Source organism: Microcebus murinus, chromosome 8, assembly GCF_040939455.1.
Source record: "Microcebus murinus isolate Inina chromosome 8, M.murinus_Inina_mat1.0, whole genome shotgun sequence".
Taxonomy (NCBI): domain Eukaryota; kingdom Metazoa; phylum Chordata; class Mammalia; order Primates; family Cheirogaleidae; genus Microcebus; species Microcebus murinus.
In genome coordinates, this window is record NC_134111.1 from 39,248,368 (window position 1) to 39,267,915 (window position 19,548).

Below are 19,548 nucleotides of genomic sequence, written 5' to 3' on the forward strand. Positions count from 1 at the left end.
GCAATGTCTTTCAGAACCTGAATTCAAACACATGGCCCTGAAACCTTAAAATACCTTGGTACTTTTAGGTTTTTTTGGGAGATAGTGAATAGATCAAAGACTTCACATAAACAAAAACTGCCCCTTTCCATTGTGTTGAGTTGAAGTCTCTGCCACGTAACAGACCCGGTTTTAAAGCTGTGCTTTCCTGTTTTTTCCTAATAGGGATGGAAGATACTCAGACTGAAAATTTTTGTGGGCAACTGGCTTGTCAATTTCTGAAGTAACATTTTTATTCAACAAGGAGTACAGCAAATTTGCCCAACTAAATTATTCATAGGAATTACAAAACTTGTCACTTAGAGTGGATGTTGGGATATTCAGGTCATTTAGGAGACTGTGGTTAAAAATAAAATGACCTAAATATATAGCTCTACTTTTTTTTAAAGGGAAGTTTAAGCTTTTAATTTTTGTTTGACATTGGTTCTAATTCTGTTTCTGTGGGGAATGTAAGTAGCTACTCTTTGAGTGTTCCAAATAAAGAAAAATTCTTTCTACTTTTCTCGTTGGTCGTTCTGCATAGTATATATGTAGCTCTATTTTTAAAACAGGTTATATAAATTCTGTATTCTTTCTGATACATGAGAGGTATACATGTGGGTGACAGAGAAATTGGAGAAGGTTGTAAGCAAATGACTCTTCCAAGAAGAAGACAATTCATTAATTGTTCTGGTCATTCCTTTTACACTTTTAGGGAAGGAGCATTGGAAATATGAGCTTGTCCCAGTCTGCTTTTGGGCAATAACTGGAGCATAAAATGTTGAAAATCAATTATGTATTTAGGGAGGATAAAACAGGCTGACATATTGAAGGCATATTGTATTATGTTTGGTGGACTAACCAGGACAGTTACGTCATATTCCTGCAGTAAAATTGTGTCCCAAGAGGGTGAGACGTCCTGATAGAGGCTAACACATCCTGATGTACCCAAACTTCACAGAACACAAAAGTATTTCTAATAGACTTGCCATTTGTGCTGGGTAAAAGTCCTGTCTTAAAAATCGGCTCTGCTTTTTTGTTGTTGATGGATAAAGAGCTTGATATTTTTGTTTTATACATACTTGTCCCTGATTCACAGCAGTGTGGTAAACCTGCAGTGCACTGAATGTTCCCTGTGCCGGTTAGGTCGTGAGGTCTCTGCAGGAGAGGGTAGAGAGTTTTGGATTTCTCCTGTAACCCCCCTGTGCCTGACAGAGTGCCGACCCTCTGTATAGCGTTTGTAGATTTGTAGGATACTTGTGTGGATGTTGTCTTATGTCCACTTGATAGGAGAGGTACCCAAGAACGGGGTTCTGTTGTCTGTGGTCACAGAACTTGTAAGTACCTATATTAGTTTGCTAGAGCGGCTGTAACAAAGTACCGTGTTCCCCCCAAAATAAGACCTACCCATAAAATAAGCCCTGGCAGGATTTCTAAGCATTTGGGCAATATAAGCCCTACCCTGAAAATAAGACCTAGTGATGGGCGTGGCCACGCAGAATATCTGCACAACCCATGCATTCTGTTGGTCACGGAGCAGTAAAGAAGACGAGCAGCCCTTCTCATCTGCCCCATGAGAGCTCTATTGCTTGACATGCGAGATTGGGGCCAGTGGTTCTAAAGGAAAAAGATTTGCAAGAAATTCAGGATGGAATTCGGGGTTTGGAGAGTTACGATGATGTTCCAGAAGACGACGACTTAACTATATTTGAATAAATGTAGATTGTTGTACCGTACTTAAAAAAAAATAACACATCCCCTGAAAATAAGCCCTAGGATGTCTTCTTGAGGAAAAATAAATATAAGACCCTGTCTTATTTTCAGGGAAACACAGTGCTACAAACTGGCTGCCTTAAACCTCCAGTTCCCAACACCACCCCCCCTCCCCCGCCCATCAGTGGAAAAGTTGTGTTCCATGAAACTGGTCCCTGGTGCCAAAAAGGTTGGGGACTGCTGCCTGAAACAGTAGAAATTTATTGTCTCAGAATTATGGAGGGTGGAAGTCCAAGATCAAGCTGTTGGTTCCTTCCTAGGCCCTGTGAGGGAAAGATTTGTTCCAGGCCTCTCTCCTTGACTTGTAGATGGCCATCTCTTGTGTGTCTGCACATCATCATCCCTGTATGCCTGTCTATCCAAATTTCTCCTTTTGATAAAGATACCAGCTATATTGGATTAGGGCCCACCCTAATGACCTCATTTTAACTTGATCACCTCTAAATATAGACCCTATTTCTAAGTAAGGTCACATTCTGAAGTACTGGGTGTGGGGACTTAAGCATGAACTTTTAGGGGACATAATTCAACCCATCCAGCAAAGATCTGGGGGCACAGCCTCTGTCTCCTAATTCAGTAACTTCCCCTGCCCAGGTTAATAAATATTTGGTTTTTGGTTTATATGCAGCATGGACAGGAAAGACCTAATTTTCTGTTCAAACAAATACCTACTGCACTCCTTATAGTTTCCTTCTATGCTGGTTTATAGATTGAAGCCAATGCTTAGATGGTGACAGTTTTGCTCGAGGCTGTTTTTCAGTGAATTTTAAAAACAATTATCTTCTCCCTGTTTGATCCTAGGAGTGCAAAAGTACTTGTTATTTGATGTACACATTGGTTTTAAAGAGGCATAAACTGTTTTCTTTGCCTATGATTTTTTTCCCTTTTAGAGTTTTTGAAACACCTATTTGTGCCCTAGCAGGGGAAATGATCAGTGATTGAGGGTTTCTAGTATAGAACATAAAGCCACCTGGGGAGTTGGCATCTTAACTCTCAGGCAGCAGTGGAAATCCAGGTGCCAGGTAGTTATCCACTGAGAACAACTTTGGGTTGATACTCAGAATGTACTCTTTAGAAGATAGAAAATACTATATCCCATCACTTTGAATTTTCAGAGGTATTTAAAGGAATCTTTTATGCCAAACAGGCATCACTTTAAGAAATTCCGAGGATAAGTTTCACCTTAGAGCTAGGTGCCTTCTGTCTGACTCAAGATTGTAAACTCACAGGGGATGGCCCTGTAAATGTTAGCAAATACATATTTGCAGGGGTTCTGAGTTAGAATACTGTAAATACAGACTGGATATACCTGTTCTGTGTGTGTTTCTCAGGTTAATTACAGTTTTCAAAGTAATTTTAAATTTGCTTTTATTTTACATACTTATTTTTTTTAGTGAAAGACAGATGCCTTAGAAAGCAGCTGCTTATAGAAATGTGAAAAATAAGACCCTGATTGGGACTTTCTCCTGTGTGTGTTGATTCATAGCGCAGTGGAACTCTTTGTGTGTGCATTTTGAATACTGGTATAGAACAGGCGTGGATCAAAACCTCTTGTCAGTGTTGCGGTGCATCCCACAGTGCGAAGGTAGCCAGTTACATAGTGCTTGGCAGAAAGCCGCCTATTTTGAATATTTGTTGAGAGAAAAGAGAGCTTGAATCTGTGTGGAGCATTCGATAACGAAGAAAGAACAGCCCAACTGCTGTAGACAGGTATTCAAAGTCTATCCCACCAGCCTCATACTGTATTAGCTACACATGAATTCCCACGAGGCCTCCAGATTGAAAACAAAGTCCACTGTTGTGCTGTACAGCTGTTAAAATAGTTAATACTGTTCTTCTCAAACTATTATGGGATGTGCATTATGTAGCTTTTGAGAGCATGGATTTATAGTGCATTTGGGGTCTTTGGGATCATTAACAACTTAATTCAAGCAAATAGCAGCAGACCAAATTATGTAGGCTATAGTAGTTCTTTTTTTTTTTTTTAAACTGTAGTAAAATATATACACTTAAAATTTACATTTTAATCCATTTTAAGTGTACAGTTCAGTGGCATTAAGTATATTCACACTGCTGTACAACCCTTACCGCCATCCATCTCCAGAACTTTTGCATCATCCCAATGAGAAATTCTATACCCATTAAACAATCACCCTCCCTTCCCCCCTCCCCCAGCCTCTCTAACCTCTATTCTACTTTTTCTCTCTATGAATTTACCTGTTCTGTGTACCTCATACAGTGGAATCATAGACTTGTTCCTTTGTGTCTGGTGGCTCTAGTAATTCTTAATATATGTCTGTATAGTTTTCACTATATACCCTTTTCTCTTTGATCATAAAATGATTTGGTAGATAACTTTAGAATATTAAAACTCTAGGACAGAAATTTGAAACTCTTATGTCTTCAGGGGCCAGAAGGTAATGACATCTAATATTTATAGAGAAGTTACTGTATCAGGCACAGCTCTAAGCACTTTGCAGGCAATAACACATTTGCCCTTACACCAACCCTGTGAGGTAGATGCTATTAATAATACCCCAGTTTTGCAGGTGGGAAACTGAGGCCCAGAGAGATGAATTACTTTCTTAAGATAATAACATGGCTAGTATGTGGGGGAGTGGAGATTCCAGAGCCCAAGTTCCTAAGAGCTCCTTGATTATGCTTAGGTGCTGCTGAGCCAGCCAGGGAGCGAGCTGATGGGAAACAACTGATGCTCAGCCCCAGTACTGGGGGGTGAATTAAGGGAGTTCTGGAAATAGAGATTCCACTCAGCTACCGTTTGTTGTTGCTGAATGGGAATGCAGGTGCAACGCTGCTTGTGCTTCCAAATTTTTTCAGAGAAGCTAGAAATCCTTTTTTATGTGTAACCTCCTGATTTCTAAGTGTTGACAGCCTAACTCTGTTACACCCAAAAAGCATGTGGGCCGGACAGAAGAATATCTATGGCCCACTAGTTTCAGACCTTTGTTCTGGAGGCTCCAGGACAATCTCCTTCTTAACCAGACCCCTCAGCAGTTGATACCCCTGGGAACACTCATCACTTGCCACTGTTTGGACCTGAAGCAGGGTCTTGGTAATCTTTGCTTCCCCGGCTGCAACTTTCATGTAGCAATTTTCAGTAAATGTGTGCCCAGCAAATGAGTCTTTACAGCATTCACGATTTCTTCCCTAGTGCTGCCAAGAGTTCACTGAAAGTCTAATTTAAAACAAAACAAAGCCAGTCAATTTTGAGAGAGGCTCATATCTTTTCATGTAGAGCTTCATAATTTATTGTTTCACTTTGAGCTCCTTTGAATTAACAATGCTGACTAAAATAGGACTCTAAAGTGTTTTTTTTCCCTTTAGAAAAATTCCCACCAAAGAAATTTAAATATATGCTATGTATAACACATAGAAACCTATGCCTTCTTATTTTAATAATAGCTACCAGTTTTTATGACATGTTTACTGCCTGCTAGTCACTGTGTTAAGGACTTTTACGTACCTTATTTCTTTTAATGTAGAGTCACTCAATTAAGAATTTGTGAATTTGAGTTGAATTTTAGAATAAGAAGGGCTTGAACATATCTAATCCAATTTACTGACTGTGTGTGAAGCTGCTCACAGCCAACGTATTTGTCTAAGGTCATACATCCGGTATATGTACAGCCAGGTCTTTTGTACACACACATGTGTTAAGTGGTATAGACAACCTTGTTGGACATGCCTGTTGTGTGGTATAGTCAGTCTCCCTGTTTTTTTCCTGGCCTCTGGTCCAATAGTCTTTTTTTTTTTTTTTTTTTTTTTTTATTATTTTTTCTTTTTTAACACGTCGGGGTAAGTACCAATAGTCTTTTTTTAGACACCATAGTGATTCTACTTTTATCTGTCCATCATCTGTGGAAAGATAGGGTTTGTTAAAGTGTAATAATAATGTGTTATTACTCATTAGGTTATTAAGTATGAAATGTTCTATTTCCTTAAGTACTAAGTTTGATGGTTGATATGTCTGACATTTCAGTTTGACACTTCTTGTTTTGTTTTTGTTGTGAAGGTACATTCTTATTCTTTCAAACACACGTTTTGGCTTGTGATTTTCTTTCCAAATTCTTTTTTAGAACAATTTTTGTGAAACCATGGATAAGTCAAAAATTCGTGTTATTTTCGAATGTGAGTTCCATCATGGAACAAATGCAGTGCAGACCAGCTTGAAATATTGAAGTTTTTGGAAGGGTTGTGGCTAATGAACATACAGTATGTTGATGGTTTGGGAAGTCCATTCTTGTGATTTTAATCTTAAAAAACGAGCCAGGTGGGCGACCTGAGACCAAGGTGAATGATGATGAGCTGAAAGCTGTAGTGGAAGCGAATCCATCTCAACCCATGCATGAATTAGCAGCAAGTTTTGACATCACTATTCCAACAATATTTGGCCATTTGAAACAAATTTTCAGGGTAAAGAAGCTGGATAGATGGGTTTCACTTGAGTTAAATGAGCGTTAGAAGAGAAATCATCTCGAAGCTTGCCTTTCTTTGCTGTCACAACACAAAGGCGAACCATCTCTATACCATATTGTTACATGTGATGAAAAATGGATTCTTTTTGACAATTGCAAGCAGTCAGTACAAGGGTTGGATAAAGATGAAGTACTGTCCAAAACTGAATATTTGCCAGAAAAAGCTAATGGTGTCTGTTTCGTGGCCCAGCGCTGGTATTATCCACTCTGGCGTTATGAAACCCAGTCAGTCCATTACAGTGAGTGTCTACTGCAGCCAATTGGATGAAATGATGAGGATGCTTACCATTTAAGCAGCCAAGATTAAGCAGCCACATGTCACACAAATACCACTGCTCAAACTATAGAAGCTGGACGTGGAGACTCTTTGTTATCTACTATATTCCCAGACCTTGCACCAACTAACTACCACTTCTTCCAGGCTTTGGACCATTTCTTGCAAGGAAAAATACTCAATTCTCAATGAACTATGGAAAATGCCTTTTGTGATTTCATGGCCACTCCTTTCCAGGCTGCTGCTTTGCTGCTGGCATAAACAAGCTACCATTAAGATGGCAGAACTGTGTCAGTAGTGTAGGCAAATACTTTGATTAATTGTACTGCTTCTTGTTTGAGATATAATAAACTACAGTTTTGATTTGAAATCAGACATTTCATATTTAATCACGTAATAGAAAGCTTCTGAGAGACCAGTCCTTACCAGGGTATTGGAAATGGTTTGCTGCTGCTGGTCTGGATTTGGATCATCCTTTTGCCCTTGTGAGATGCCTGGAGTTCAGAGTTACTTGTGGCTAAGAAATGTGACCAGATCCTTAGCTCATTAGCATAGGTCCCTGAACCAGATGATCTCATAGATACTGTAAATGAGAATGTAAGGAGAAGTTTTAACTTAAAACAGGCAATTTACATATGAATGATAGAGTAATCTTCATATTCATCTAAAATACTTGACTTTTGGCTTGCACTTCAGTAGATATCAGCGGTTTTTAAATCTGTTTCTAGTGAGGAGGGTAGGGTTTGTACTTTTCTCTCATTCAGCTGAAAATCATTTAGGCTTTTCTGTCTAAAAGTTATTTTCCAGATAACAAAAGCAATCTATGCTTCTGGTAGAAATTTTTTAAAATAAAAGTAGCTGGGCACGGTAATGCATGTCTGTAGTCCCAAGCTACGGAGGAGGCTGAGGTGGGAGGATCACTTGAGCCCAGGAGTTCAAGGCTGTAATGTACTAGGATCACATCAGTGAACAGCCACTGCTCTCTAGCCTGGACACCCATCTCAAAAAAACAAACAAACAGGCCGGGCGCGGTGGCTCACGCCTGTAATCCTAGCACTCTGGGTGGCTGAGGCGGGCAGATTGCTCAAGGTCAGGAGTTCGAAACCAACCTGAGCAAGAGCAAGACCCCATCTCTACTATAAATAGAAAGAAATTAATTGGCCAACTAATATATATACAAAAAATTAGCCGGGCATGGTGGCACATGCCTGTAGTCCCAGCTACTCAGGAGGCTGAGGCAGAAGGATTGCTTGAGCCCAGGAGTTTGAGGTTGCTGTGAGCTATGCTGACGCCATAGCACTCACTCTAGCCCGGGCAACAGAGTGAGACTCTGTCTCAAAAACAAACAAACAAACAAACAAAAAAACAAGAAAAAATTTCTCTATGCACAAATTTACTACAGACATTTAAAATAAAATATTAAATTTAATTTTAACAGTATACAACTGAAAGTAAAATCAAAGGAATTGCTGAACTGCAGTTATTTTTTTTTTTTCAAATTTAATGTACCCCCTCCACACACACCCAGAGAAAATTGTCCTAAAAAGTTTTTAAAGTGTATGAAAATACTGATGAGCCCAGTATAAGAATCCAGATTACTCGGACTTCAAAATTTTTTTCTTTTCTGCCTCATTGTACTGTCCACATGCAAGAAAAGTATAAGCAATAGAGATTGGCATATAATTGAGGACTCGTGTGCAATACAGGTCAGAAATCACAGTTTGAGGAGGGATAGAGAGGGGACATGAAAACTCACATTAAAAAAATTAAAAACCTAAGACAGCTGAAAAATTTTTCAGGAGAAATTAATGGAGAGATCGGTATCTTTTTCATCACTTCAAAAATCTGAAATAAGAGTTCTGCTACATAAAAATAGGTTTGAAATCCCAGGCATACATCATTTTACTTGCTCCCAGCAACTTTTGGCAGTATTCCTACTTTTATCATTGAAGATTGAAGGCTGATGGAGGGGAAGTGACTTGACTCCCTGGAGGTGACACCACTTATCAGGGGAGTGGCTAGAATGCCATCCTGTCTCAGCTGGTGCCCTTTGTGTCTAATACTCAGGAGAGTTGGGTGTCACAGACATGTACAGATACATGTCACCTGGCACTCTTGTTATCCTATACACAGTTGCAACTTTGGAATTAAGCAGGAAAGCCCTGTGAGCAGTCTAGAATAGATAGTGCATGTATAGGGCATGCACCTTTCTCCTAAGTGCATTCCCAGGACCTGTCATCTTTGATCTGGAGGCCATTTGGATTAAGGATACAAGAAGGTTCTATTTATAAGAAAGGTCAAGCTGGAAATTGGAAGTGGATGTGGACTGGAGAAGCTGGCAGACTTGACTGGGTAAGAGCATCAGTTTGGGAAGAACACAGATTGTGCGGCTTGACAGACCTTCCCAATATCCTTACAGGGACAGTAACTGGGTTTTTGTAGTGTCTCTGGGCTAGGTATTGTTCATGTCCCAAATGTTCATCAGATGCATACTGTGTACCAGGCCCTAGGTATGTGATAATAAACGAGTTGGAGTCTCTTCCCTGTTGACAGTCTAGGAGGGCACAGGATTTCATATATAGATACAAGACAGCATAATAAAGGGAATATAGATGAATGAGGTATAGTGGGAGCACAGGGGAAATTGAGACCTTAGCTTTGGAATGAAAGGAAGGCAGTGGGGTCTTAGGGAGTGAATAGGAGTTGTCCAGGTAGAGTAAAAGGACATTCCAGGTAGAGAGAGTGGTCTGTGTATGTAAAGTGGATGGAATCTGGGTAGCAAATTTTAGAGAAACTTTTACACCAAATGGGCTTTCAAAAGTCATAGAAATTGTCAAAAAAATACAAGTATAGGAGGTATATAACAAACTAGCTTCACAAATACCAACATTTTGCCAATCTTGTTTCAGTAATCCAACTTTTTTTGTTTTGGGTTAGAGAAATTTGTTTATTTTTTACTGTATGTATTTAAAATGTACAGCATGATGTTTCTGCATACAGTCATGTGATGCATGGTGATGTTTTGGTCAACAACATACAGCATGTACCACAGTGGTCCCATAAGATTGTAACGGAGCTAAGAATTTCCTATTACCTAGTGATATGTAGCTGTCATAATGTCATAGTACAACTTTTTAAATAAATTTAGTGCAGCGAAAGTATACACTGTTTATAAACTCTACAGTAGTGGATAGTAATGTCCTAGGCGTTCACATTTACTCACCACTCACTCACTGACTCAGCCAGAGCAACTTTCAGTCCTGCAAGCTCTGTTCATGGTAAGTGCCCTACATTTTTAATCTTTTATACCGTATTTTTAATGTACCTTTTCTATGTTTAGATACACAACAGCTTACCGTTGTGTTCCTGTTGCCTCCAGTGGTTGGTACAGGTGTGTAGTAGGCTATCCCGTCTGGGTTTGTGTAAATGTACTCTATGATGTTCTCACAGTGATGCCTTATCTCTGTCCTTTAGCAAGGCTCATATGACTGTACTTATGCTGATTAACATGTACGTCGTGAAGTGATCACTACAGTCATGCAAATTTAACATACCTATCATCTCATATAGTTACTTTCCTTCCTCCCTCCTGTGGTAAGAGTACCTAAAAGCTACTTTCTTGGAAAATTACCAGTAAACAATATTATTAACTATAGTCTTCATGTTGTTTCATGTTGTACAGTAGTTCTCTAGACTCATTCATTCTATATAACTGCAACCTTGTAACTTTTGACCCATGTCTTCCCATTCCTCCCTTGGAGCAATTTAAAGCAAATCCCAGGCATTATATAATTCCCCTTGCAACCAGTATGTATCTCTGATTTTTTTTTTTTTTTTTTTTTTGAGACAAAGTCTTGCTCTGTCACCCAGGCTAGATGCCAAGGTATCAGCCTAGCTCACAGGAACCTCAAACCCCTGGGCTTAAGTGATCCTCCTGCCCCAGCCTCCCTAGTAGCTGGGACTACAGGCACACACCACCACATCCAGCTAACTTTTTTTTCTATTTTTAGTAGAGACAGGTTCTCACGTTTGCTCAGGCTGGTCTCGAACTCCTGGCTTTAAGCAATCCTCCCACCTTGACCTCCCAGAGTACTAGGATTACAGGCATGAGCCACCATGCCCAGCCTGTATCACTGATTGATAAGGATCTTCCCATCATCACATGGTAAAATAGGGATAATTCCCTAATAATAAATACCCAGTCCATATGTAGATTTCCTCTATTTATACAGGTTTCATTATCTAAAGGATTAATTTATTTAGCGTACCTAATTTTTTAGGGGTGTTAAATGGGGCTGTACTCTAATATCATATTTTTATTTCTTTCTTTAGAAATATAATACAATTTATTTGGTCTTATTTCTGATCATTGTTACTGATCAGACTGGCCTCGATGGAGGGCTGTGTCTTAAAATTTTTTATATTGCTTATTTGTCATATAGCAAAGTCGTTTCTGGGATTCAGAGAACACTCCAATTCTGAGAGCTAGACTATAAATGGCTTAGGATACACTGACCAATTCCATTGATTTTTGCTTCAGATTTTAGCTGTTAGTGTTTGGTGCAGGAGTTGGAAGCGTGGAGTTTGTTGTACATAATATTATACCTCCAGATTTTGAAAGCTGTCCCTTAGCATGCCTTCTTGGCTTAGACCAGCTCAGCATCCTTACTCAGGTACTTGGAGTGAGTCCCCACAGCCTCAGCCTGATCCTTCAGGGTTGGGCCCAACATGCCCTCCTTTTGATGCTTTCCTAGACTACTTCAACCTTCTTTGGTTCTTCGTTCCCTCTCCATATCTCTTACCCTGCACTCTAGCCCTTAATTCTATGCTGTCTTAGTCTGTTTTCTGTTGCTATAGCTGAATACCTGAGTCTGGGTAATTTATAAAGAAAAGATTATACAGTTCTAGAGGCTGGGAATTCCAAAGTCTAGGGGCTGCATCTATTGAGGGCCTCCTTGTTGGTGGGGCCTCTCTCTGCAGAGTGCCCCGAGGGTTCCCCAAGGTGGCTCAGAGAATCCTGAGCCTGGTGGATGCTGCCAAGATTTGCCACTTGTACCTTCCAGAGCAGTGGGTTGAGTTGCACTTGAGATTGCTTGAACCACAGCTGGGGCTGCCGAGGAGCACTGCACTAGGATGCATGCAGAAAGCAGAGACTCGAGGTGGCCCTGGGTAGCACACCCATGCTGGGTACACTGGGCATGACCCCTGAAACTATTTTGCCCTGCTAGAGCTCTGGGCCTGTGATAGGAGGGGCAGCCTCAAAGACCTCTGAAATGGCATAATGTTGTACAGCAGAGTTCTAAAACTTTTTCACCCTCTGTGACTGAAATTTTATATTCGTTGTACAACTCCCATTTTCCCTTCTCCCAGCTCCTGGCAGTCACCATTCTAAACGACTTCTATGAGTTTGACTACTTTATGTACCTCAGAAGAGTGGAATCATACTGTATTTGTGCTTCTGTGACTGGCTTATTCCACTTGCATAATGTCTTCAATGTTGATTCATGTTGTAGCATGGATCAGAATCTCCTTTCTTTTTTTTTTTTTTTTTTTTTTTGAGACAGAGTCTCGCTTTGTTGCCCAGGCTAGAGTGAGTGCCGTGGCATCAGCCTAGCTCACAGCAACCTCAAACTCCTGGGCTCAAGCAATCCTACTGCCTCAGCCTCCCGAGTAGCTGGGACTACGGGCACGCGCCACCATGCCCGGCTAATTTTTTTTTTTCTATATATATTAGTGTGCCAATTAATTTCTTTCCATTTTTATAGTAGAGACGGTGTCTCGCTCAGGTCCAGCTCAGGCTGGTTTCGAACTCCTGACCTCGAGCAATCCGCCCGCCTCAGCCTCCCAGAGTGCTAGGATTACAGGCGTGAGCCACCGCGCCCGGCTCTCCTTTCTTTTTGTAACTGTATAATATTCCACTGTATATATACATACACATTTTATTTATCCATTCATCTGTCAATGAATATTCAGGTTACTTCCACATTTTGATTATTGTGAATAATGCTACAGTGGACATTGGAATGCAAATATCTCTTTGGGATTCTGATTTCAGTTCTTTTGGATAAATACCCAGAGATGGGGTTGGCGAATATGTCTCATCTTTTAAAATGAAAGTGTGTAATAATGGAACTTGTTTATTGCTTCATGCAATGCATGGTATACAGAGTGCACCTGTCTAGCGTCATTGGGAGCCTGTCTAGAGACCAGGTGTCCACATAGTCTGTGTATATTCACTGTGCCTTATTATAGGTACTTAGTGCTTCTTGCTTTACCAGTGCCTTACTGTTTTTGATCATGTCTTCAGTAACTTTGAGAATTATTCTGGACAGAAGTCAACGTTTTTTCCCTCGAATACTTTTTTTTCCACTGGTCACTCACAGCAGCTGTGCCATGGAGGAAGTGTTGACAATGCTTTTGGTTTTTTCAGTGACTGTGTATTATTCCTTCCCAGGGGTGAAAATATTGCAAGCTTGGAATTTTCTGGATTGTTAACAAGATCAAAAGCAAAGATATAAAGCCAAGGGGGAAAAGTTTTTCTACAGAATAGTGGTAGAAAGCAAAAAATGCTAGAATTTTTGTAGAAAATAATAGGTATTGCAAAAATAAACTTTGACCAGAAAATGAAAGTTGCTGTTTTTCCTGTTATTCTGAAGCAGAAGAGAGTGTAACCTGCTAAGAGTTTTTAATATCTGATCTTAAAAGGGTAGTGATAAAAATGCACATATGTGTTTAGCTTATTAGTAGAGTTTTAGAGAATGACTTGATTTCCTAGAAATTATTTCATATTTGTAATTTCAGTAACCATGGGTGTTAGCTTTGAAGTGGTTGCCAGAAGCTTTCTTCGATTCTCTGCCACCTTGGGGAGATATACAGTTTTAGCCATTCCTCTGATTTTCCTCCGTTTTCACTTTAGAACTTTAGAACTAATGAACAAAGCCAAAATGGGGGTGTTGAATTCTCCAGGAAAAGAGATATCCTATTTTCTCTCCTTTGTTTTTGACATTATTCGATAGGTAACATCGAAATCTTGTGACTTATTTGTGCTTTGGCCAGAGGACCCTCAGCTTTTTGTGATCTGAGTCATTTCTCAGCAAGGCCCAAGGCATTGAGCTTGGAACCGCCTTCTCAGGGTTGTGGACAATAGATCTAGCATCTGCAGCTGGGAAGTCAGGAGGAAAGGCGGAGATCATCCGGGCTAGTGGCCTGGCAGATGGTGGTCTGCAGTGGCCCAGGCAAGCTTGTCCCCCGTTCTGGACATATGGATTCAGAGTGACCTCCAGTCCCCTGGAAGATTGCTAAGAGCAAGGCCCTCTCACTACCCTCTCCTGGGAGTTAGCAGGTCATCCACAGGGTCTCAGGCTCCTCATTAGAACTGAGCTAAAGGATGGGTTAGGCCTGTGGAATGCAAGAGAAAGAAAGCGAGTTATTAGATGCAAAGTCAGAGCTGGTTAAAAGGCAAGAGCAGCTTGGCCAGAGCTACTTAAATCTCTATCTTAGAAATTCCCACTGGGTTGAGCCAGCAAGGGGAGTGTGGGGGCGGGGGTTAAGAGGCTTCAGCTGTGGGGAAGGAAGGGCTGTAGACACTGAAAACAACTGCCCAGGCCTGGAAGTCTGGCAGCTTAGACCTAAAGAGGGAAATGTTCATTGTCCTGGTAGGGCATTTTGGCCTTCTTGTAAATGCACACTGGTCTTAGAGTATGAGGTGCATACCCAACGATGAGCTTGAAACAAAACTGAGAATTACTTGAATCTGGTGAATCTGGAAATGGATGTAGTTTTCAATTCAGTTTAGACAAAAAAAAATTCCTCAGTTTCTTCTCCCAAGTGTAAATTATAACCTTATAATTCAGAACTACCAGTTAAATTCATTAAAGTACTCTCTTTACCAAACTTGAAGCAAATCAGTGCTTTCAAATGAGATTATTTATCAAGAAATAAGTATGAAGTCACCCAATAATCAATTCTGAGTAGATGAATGATTAAAGATGTATGAAGTTAGGTTGCTTTAGGTCACAGGAAAACCCACACTAGCCTTTGTGGTTCCAATGGGCACATACAACAGTGCAGAATTTATCCCTTGGCTCTGTATCCCATATAAATAAGATTCCAAAGCAAACTGAAGCTTGCCTCATTGATCACAGAATCCTAACATTTAAACCAGTTTTATTAACGTTAAGAAAGCTGGAAGCTTAATACCTTTAGAGACTATGGAAATGTGTAGGCTCTTTTAAAACATGCTCATTTAAATGTCTCCTTCCCTAACGTCATAAGGTCCCGGGGATTGAGCTGGCAAAGTCATCAGGCTTCATCTGTGATGGAGGAGGAGGTAGGTAGGGGACCTGGTTCCAGTACAAAGGTGCAGTCCCTCTGCTTAAAGAAGTTTATAGTCTGGTGAGCAGCTTTACTCACGGATACCATCATACAAGGTAGATGAGAAGATGAATGTGCAAGTAGCCAGATGGGAGAGTCCAGATCAGAAGGGCCATGCTGAGTGTCGTGCGCTTGCCCTATCCTGGTGTTCGGTGGTGTTGGAGATGATGTAGAGATGGCACATTGCAGTGGGAAACAGTGTCCTTTTCTATTTTTGAGAACACTTGGGTCTTAAGGACTGAGGTTAGCCGTGTGGACATCTTCTGTCCTGCATATAGTGGCAGAGACCCACTGAAAGCAAAAATAACCTTTTCCTGCTGCCCAGGGCCCTGAATAGTGCTGTTTTGAAATGCTTTGTTTTGGTGTCCTTGGGCACTTTTGGGGACTGAAAGTCTGTTTATACTAAAACAGCCTATAATCTACTGTTTGGGGTTGTACAATTTCTCTCCTGTCATAATTTCTCAGAGCTGTCATTGTGCCGTGGTCTAACAGTGGCCCTCCACCCTCTTAATTTATGGTGGCTTGGGAGATCAAATATTCCTTCCTGTTAGAATTGAATCTAAAAGAAGAGTGAAGTGGCCCTAAGGGAGGGCCTGGGAAGCTGTGGTAGTAGGTGGAGGGAGGTTGAGAAATTCTGTCTTGTATTGTGCATGAACTTAGTTGCAAATTTTGGCAGCTTCGAAGACTTACTTGCATCTTGGTTCCTAGCTGTTTTCTGGATAAGTTGAGGTTGCAGCTTATGCCTTCTGTCTTTGATAGGCCTCCCTGCTTTCTTCTTCCACTCTTGCCTAAATCAGTTTTGTTATGGAAAGGAGAGAATGAGAGTTTTCTCAGGGCAAATGAGAAAAAGGTGAATGGAGGAAAACCCAGGGCTGAGGCAAGGTCATGGCCTGTTAGTCAGGCATGGTTTTTGCAACCTAAGATTTACGGAACCATGTGGAAGAGTCAGTGGAATGTCATGGACCTTGTCATCAAGAAGCTTAGCCTGTAGTTGGGAGAGAAAACAGACCTGAAACTGTCAATTGAAAGAAGTTGTTTTGCATCTGGTGTGAGTTCAGAGAAGAGTGATTTGAGTCAGGAACTTGAAGCTTCAAGGGTTTGGGGTCCTAGTGGAATTTGGGTGGCCATGAAATGTATACTGTAGAGCCCCTATCAGGAGGCCGAGGAGGGCAAGTTTGTGAAACCCCAGTTAGGAAGTGGCAAAAGTTAGGGGAGATTTAGCAGCACATCTGGGGAACCCATTTCAAGAGGAGGAATTGATGAGGGTTTGTGAGTGGTTCACAGTGTTGTGTGGGTGATTGAAATGCAGTCTCTTGATGACTTCTGTGGCCTGGGCTAGTGCCCAGGAATGGCCCAGGCCCCTCTGATACAGATGGGACACACTTTAGGAAACAGTGGTAAAGGATAGAAAAGGCAAAGCTGCTTAATTCCCCACAAGAAACAGAAATTGGGAAGAAGGCATCTGAACTGAACAGCCGGTGACTTTACAGTGACAGGTGGAGAGCAAGTAGCCCTAAGAATTAAGCAACATGGGAGTGAGAATGGAATTAGCAGCTCAGCTGGAGCTTGTGTTCCTACAGCCCTCACTCTTCACCTGGATACCCAGGTTCTTTCTTATCCAGTCTGTGTCATGTCTGATAACATGATGATGCTCATGAAATCAAGGTCAGGTTCAACCTGGGTATGGACTAGCTGGTTTTATACCAAGGAAAGCTCTGTTCTTCAGGCACTGTTAGGTAGTTGTCCTATAATGGGTGTGTTCTTTCCTAGACTTAGCAAGAAAATAAGCTCAGTTAAAAACAAACAAACAACAACAACAACAAAAAACAAAGCAAAACCCTTTTAGTACTGTTATTAGAGGAACAGGAGGAAAAAAACAAAGCAAAACCCTTTTAGTACTGTTATTAGAGGAACAGGAGAAATCATAGTGGAGTAGATTCTTTGCATCTGAAAATCATCAGGTTATAATCACTTCTCACATGGTTAACACTTAACATAGAAATCTTCTTTACAGATAAGCTTAGAATTGCTACCTCTTGCCCCTGCCGCCACCCACCAAAGCAGCCAAACATGATGGCAGGTGCCAGCCAGGTCCTGTTAGAGATGACCCAGTCTGTCTCTGCTCCTGCCCTCTTCCTCAGACCACACCTTCATTACCTGCAAATTGTTCCTCACTTCCACTTCCTTCAGCTCTCTTTCCTGGTCCATTAGTTTCTCCCTCCTCTCCCTTTTTTTCAGGCATAAATATTTTCCATCCCCTCAAGAGGACAAAGGAAACACCCAGAGGATTCTAATGGGCCCTTGGGATCAAAAACCACCCCAGTGTAGTTGATAGGTATAATGGTACTAGCAGGACACCTCTCTCAGAGAAATGGAAGCCACAAAATTTGAAATTGAAATAGGTTTTTTAAAATAATGCCTTTTGCCTCTCAAGCCCCACAAATTCTCCTCCTCTCTGTTTTCCTCTGTCATGTAAACCTGCTTTCTATTAAGCACCAGCTTTCAAAATGAAACAAGAGCTTTCTTTTATTTGCTTTAGGATTTCTGTGGTATTGTTTTCCACTCTGTTGCAGTTGCGTGTGACCTGCAGCTGCTGGCGAAGTCCCTGGTACAGCGCCTAGTGCCTGAGCTGCCTTCATCCCGTGGTTCAGCCTCTCTGGGCCTCACATTCTAGCCAAGGCAGGATTCAGAGCTGTAGAACCCTGTACCACCGGAGGATTCAGACTGTCACGTGGAATCGATAGTGACATGCTTTGGTCCATGAACACATATAGTAGTCTTTGTCTTGTGGTCTGAGAAGGCCCAATGCCAGGTTTTTAGAAGGATATTTCAGAGAGTTTTTTGATGAATACTTCTATTGGGTAAACAGCTTTGGAAGTCTATCTGTTCATCCTTGAAAAAAAGTGATGAATAGGAGGTAAAACCCTAATAATTCTCCTTAAAAGCATTTTATGGGGTTTTTGTTTTCATTTTAAGACATCAATAGGAAGTTAGAGCTGAAAGTAAAAAAGATAAAGATGGGCAGTTGAAGTCCTCTTTCAGCTAGTCTCTAAACTCCTGTGTCTTAGGGTCCACAATTCCTTCAATAAGTGTATTTTGTCATCTTGTACATTTTACATGAGAATATTTTGTGGTGTAATGCTAGTTGTTTCAAAACTTTCATGGGTCCAAATGTTCGGTTGTGCATTGAAAAAGGCCTTGGGATGAAAGAAGGCCAAGACAGATTAGAAAAAATTCATGAATTTTTTGCCGACCTGCAATTGATTTTGAAGGACAAAAACATGAAAACACGAGGCATAATTTCTCTTCTGAGTCTGGTAGGTGACCTAACTATAGTTATAAGTAACTTCTCAAACACCACTCAGAGTTCCGCTGGTCTTCTTGACCTTTCTTTTTCCTTTCTGTAATTGCTGAATAAGGCCCTTAAAACCCATGTAGGGCCAAATACAGAATCCAAACTCTGTGATCTCATCACCACAAAAACAGGCTGGAGGGACAGTCCTCCTTCTCTCAGGAAGCCGCCTCCCCTTGGGAGCTCTGTAACTCTGTAATTTATACTGGTGCCTTTGTAGTCTTAAGTCAGAAAGGACTTCCCCCCCCTCCCCTCACCGAAGTAGTGTTACCAAGGAGTTGCTCTAGGCGGGGAAGAGGCCATAGAGAAAGTGTGTGTGTCTGTAACCTGTTGTGGATCTAATTTCAAGGGTGCACACCCATCGTGGGTCCTCTGGGCAGAGGGTCTGTCTGATGGCGGGCATGTTGTGGGCTGTGATGGATATTCTTTCATACTTGCCCATCGGTTGTGGTTAGGACAAATGAGAAGCCTGCCTTTTCTGCTGGTTTGTGCTTTGTGAAAGGAGGCTTGGCTGAAAGCTGGGAGATGATTCCTTCCCGGCTGCCAAGGCCATCTGTAGAGAGGCAGGTGATCCCTTTGAGCATATACTAGGAGGATCCCTGAGGTATTTGAGCTACTGTTCACTAAGTGGTACTGCCCTGCATCGAATGCTTAAATACAATGCCAGTGAGGTCAGCAACCCAGTGTAGGAAAAACCTGGGGTGCTCAGAGCCTTGGCATTTGCAGGCTGTTGCTGAACGTGAGCTGTTTTCTTTTTGAGGAAACATTAAGCATTTGACATAGGGGTAACCCTCCGGTCCATGTAGGGTTCTCCACATTCTGCTCAAATGAGATCTCAGCTGTCCCTGAAGTGGGGGAGACTGAACCTGTATGAGTCCCTGGTTTCCTTCCAGAGAAAAGCTTCCATGCACTGTTCCCATCTTTGAAGTCCTGGTGGGCAAGGAAGGCGTGTCTTCTAGAGCTCCTCATTAAACAAACTTGAAGGAGAGGCCTTCGTCCAGCCTCTGCATGCACAAACCTATTAGTACCCTGGTGCCCGGGTGGTTTTGTTGGCCCAAACGTGACTGCACACGATTCCGTCCTCCTCTTTGGCAGTGAAGCCCGGCAGGATTGACTTGGGCAAGAGCCTGAGTTGGTGTGTTTCAGCGTGGATGGCACCTTGAAAAAGAACACTGTCCAGGACAGGTGCAGCAGTAAAAAAAAGACATTTCCCAGGGAAATGGGCTCCGAGTCAGTCAGAGAAAACCTCTCGTTGGAATCCT

The 19,548-nt window shown here is 41.4% G+C and overlaps 1 protein-coding gene across 4 annotated transcripts in view; it reads left to right on the plus strand.

Annotated features, from left to right (window-relative positions):
• Nucleotides 1-19,548, plus strand: part of TANC1 (tetratricopeptide repeat, ankyrin repeat and coiled-coil containing 1) — a 225,168-nt gene that overhangs the window by 37,268 nt on the left and 168,352 nt on the right. The gene's annotated exons all lie outside the window — the stretch shown is intronic.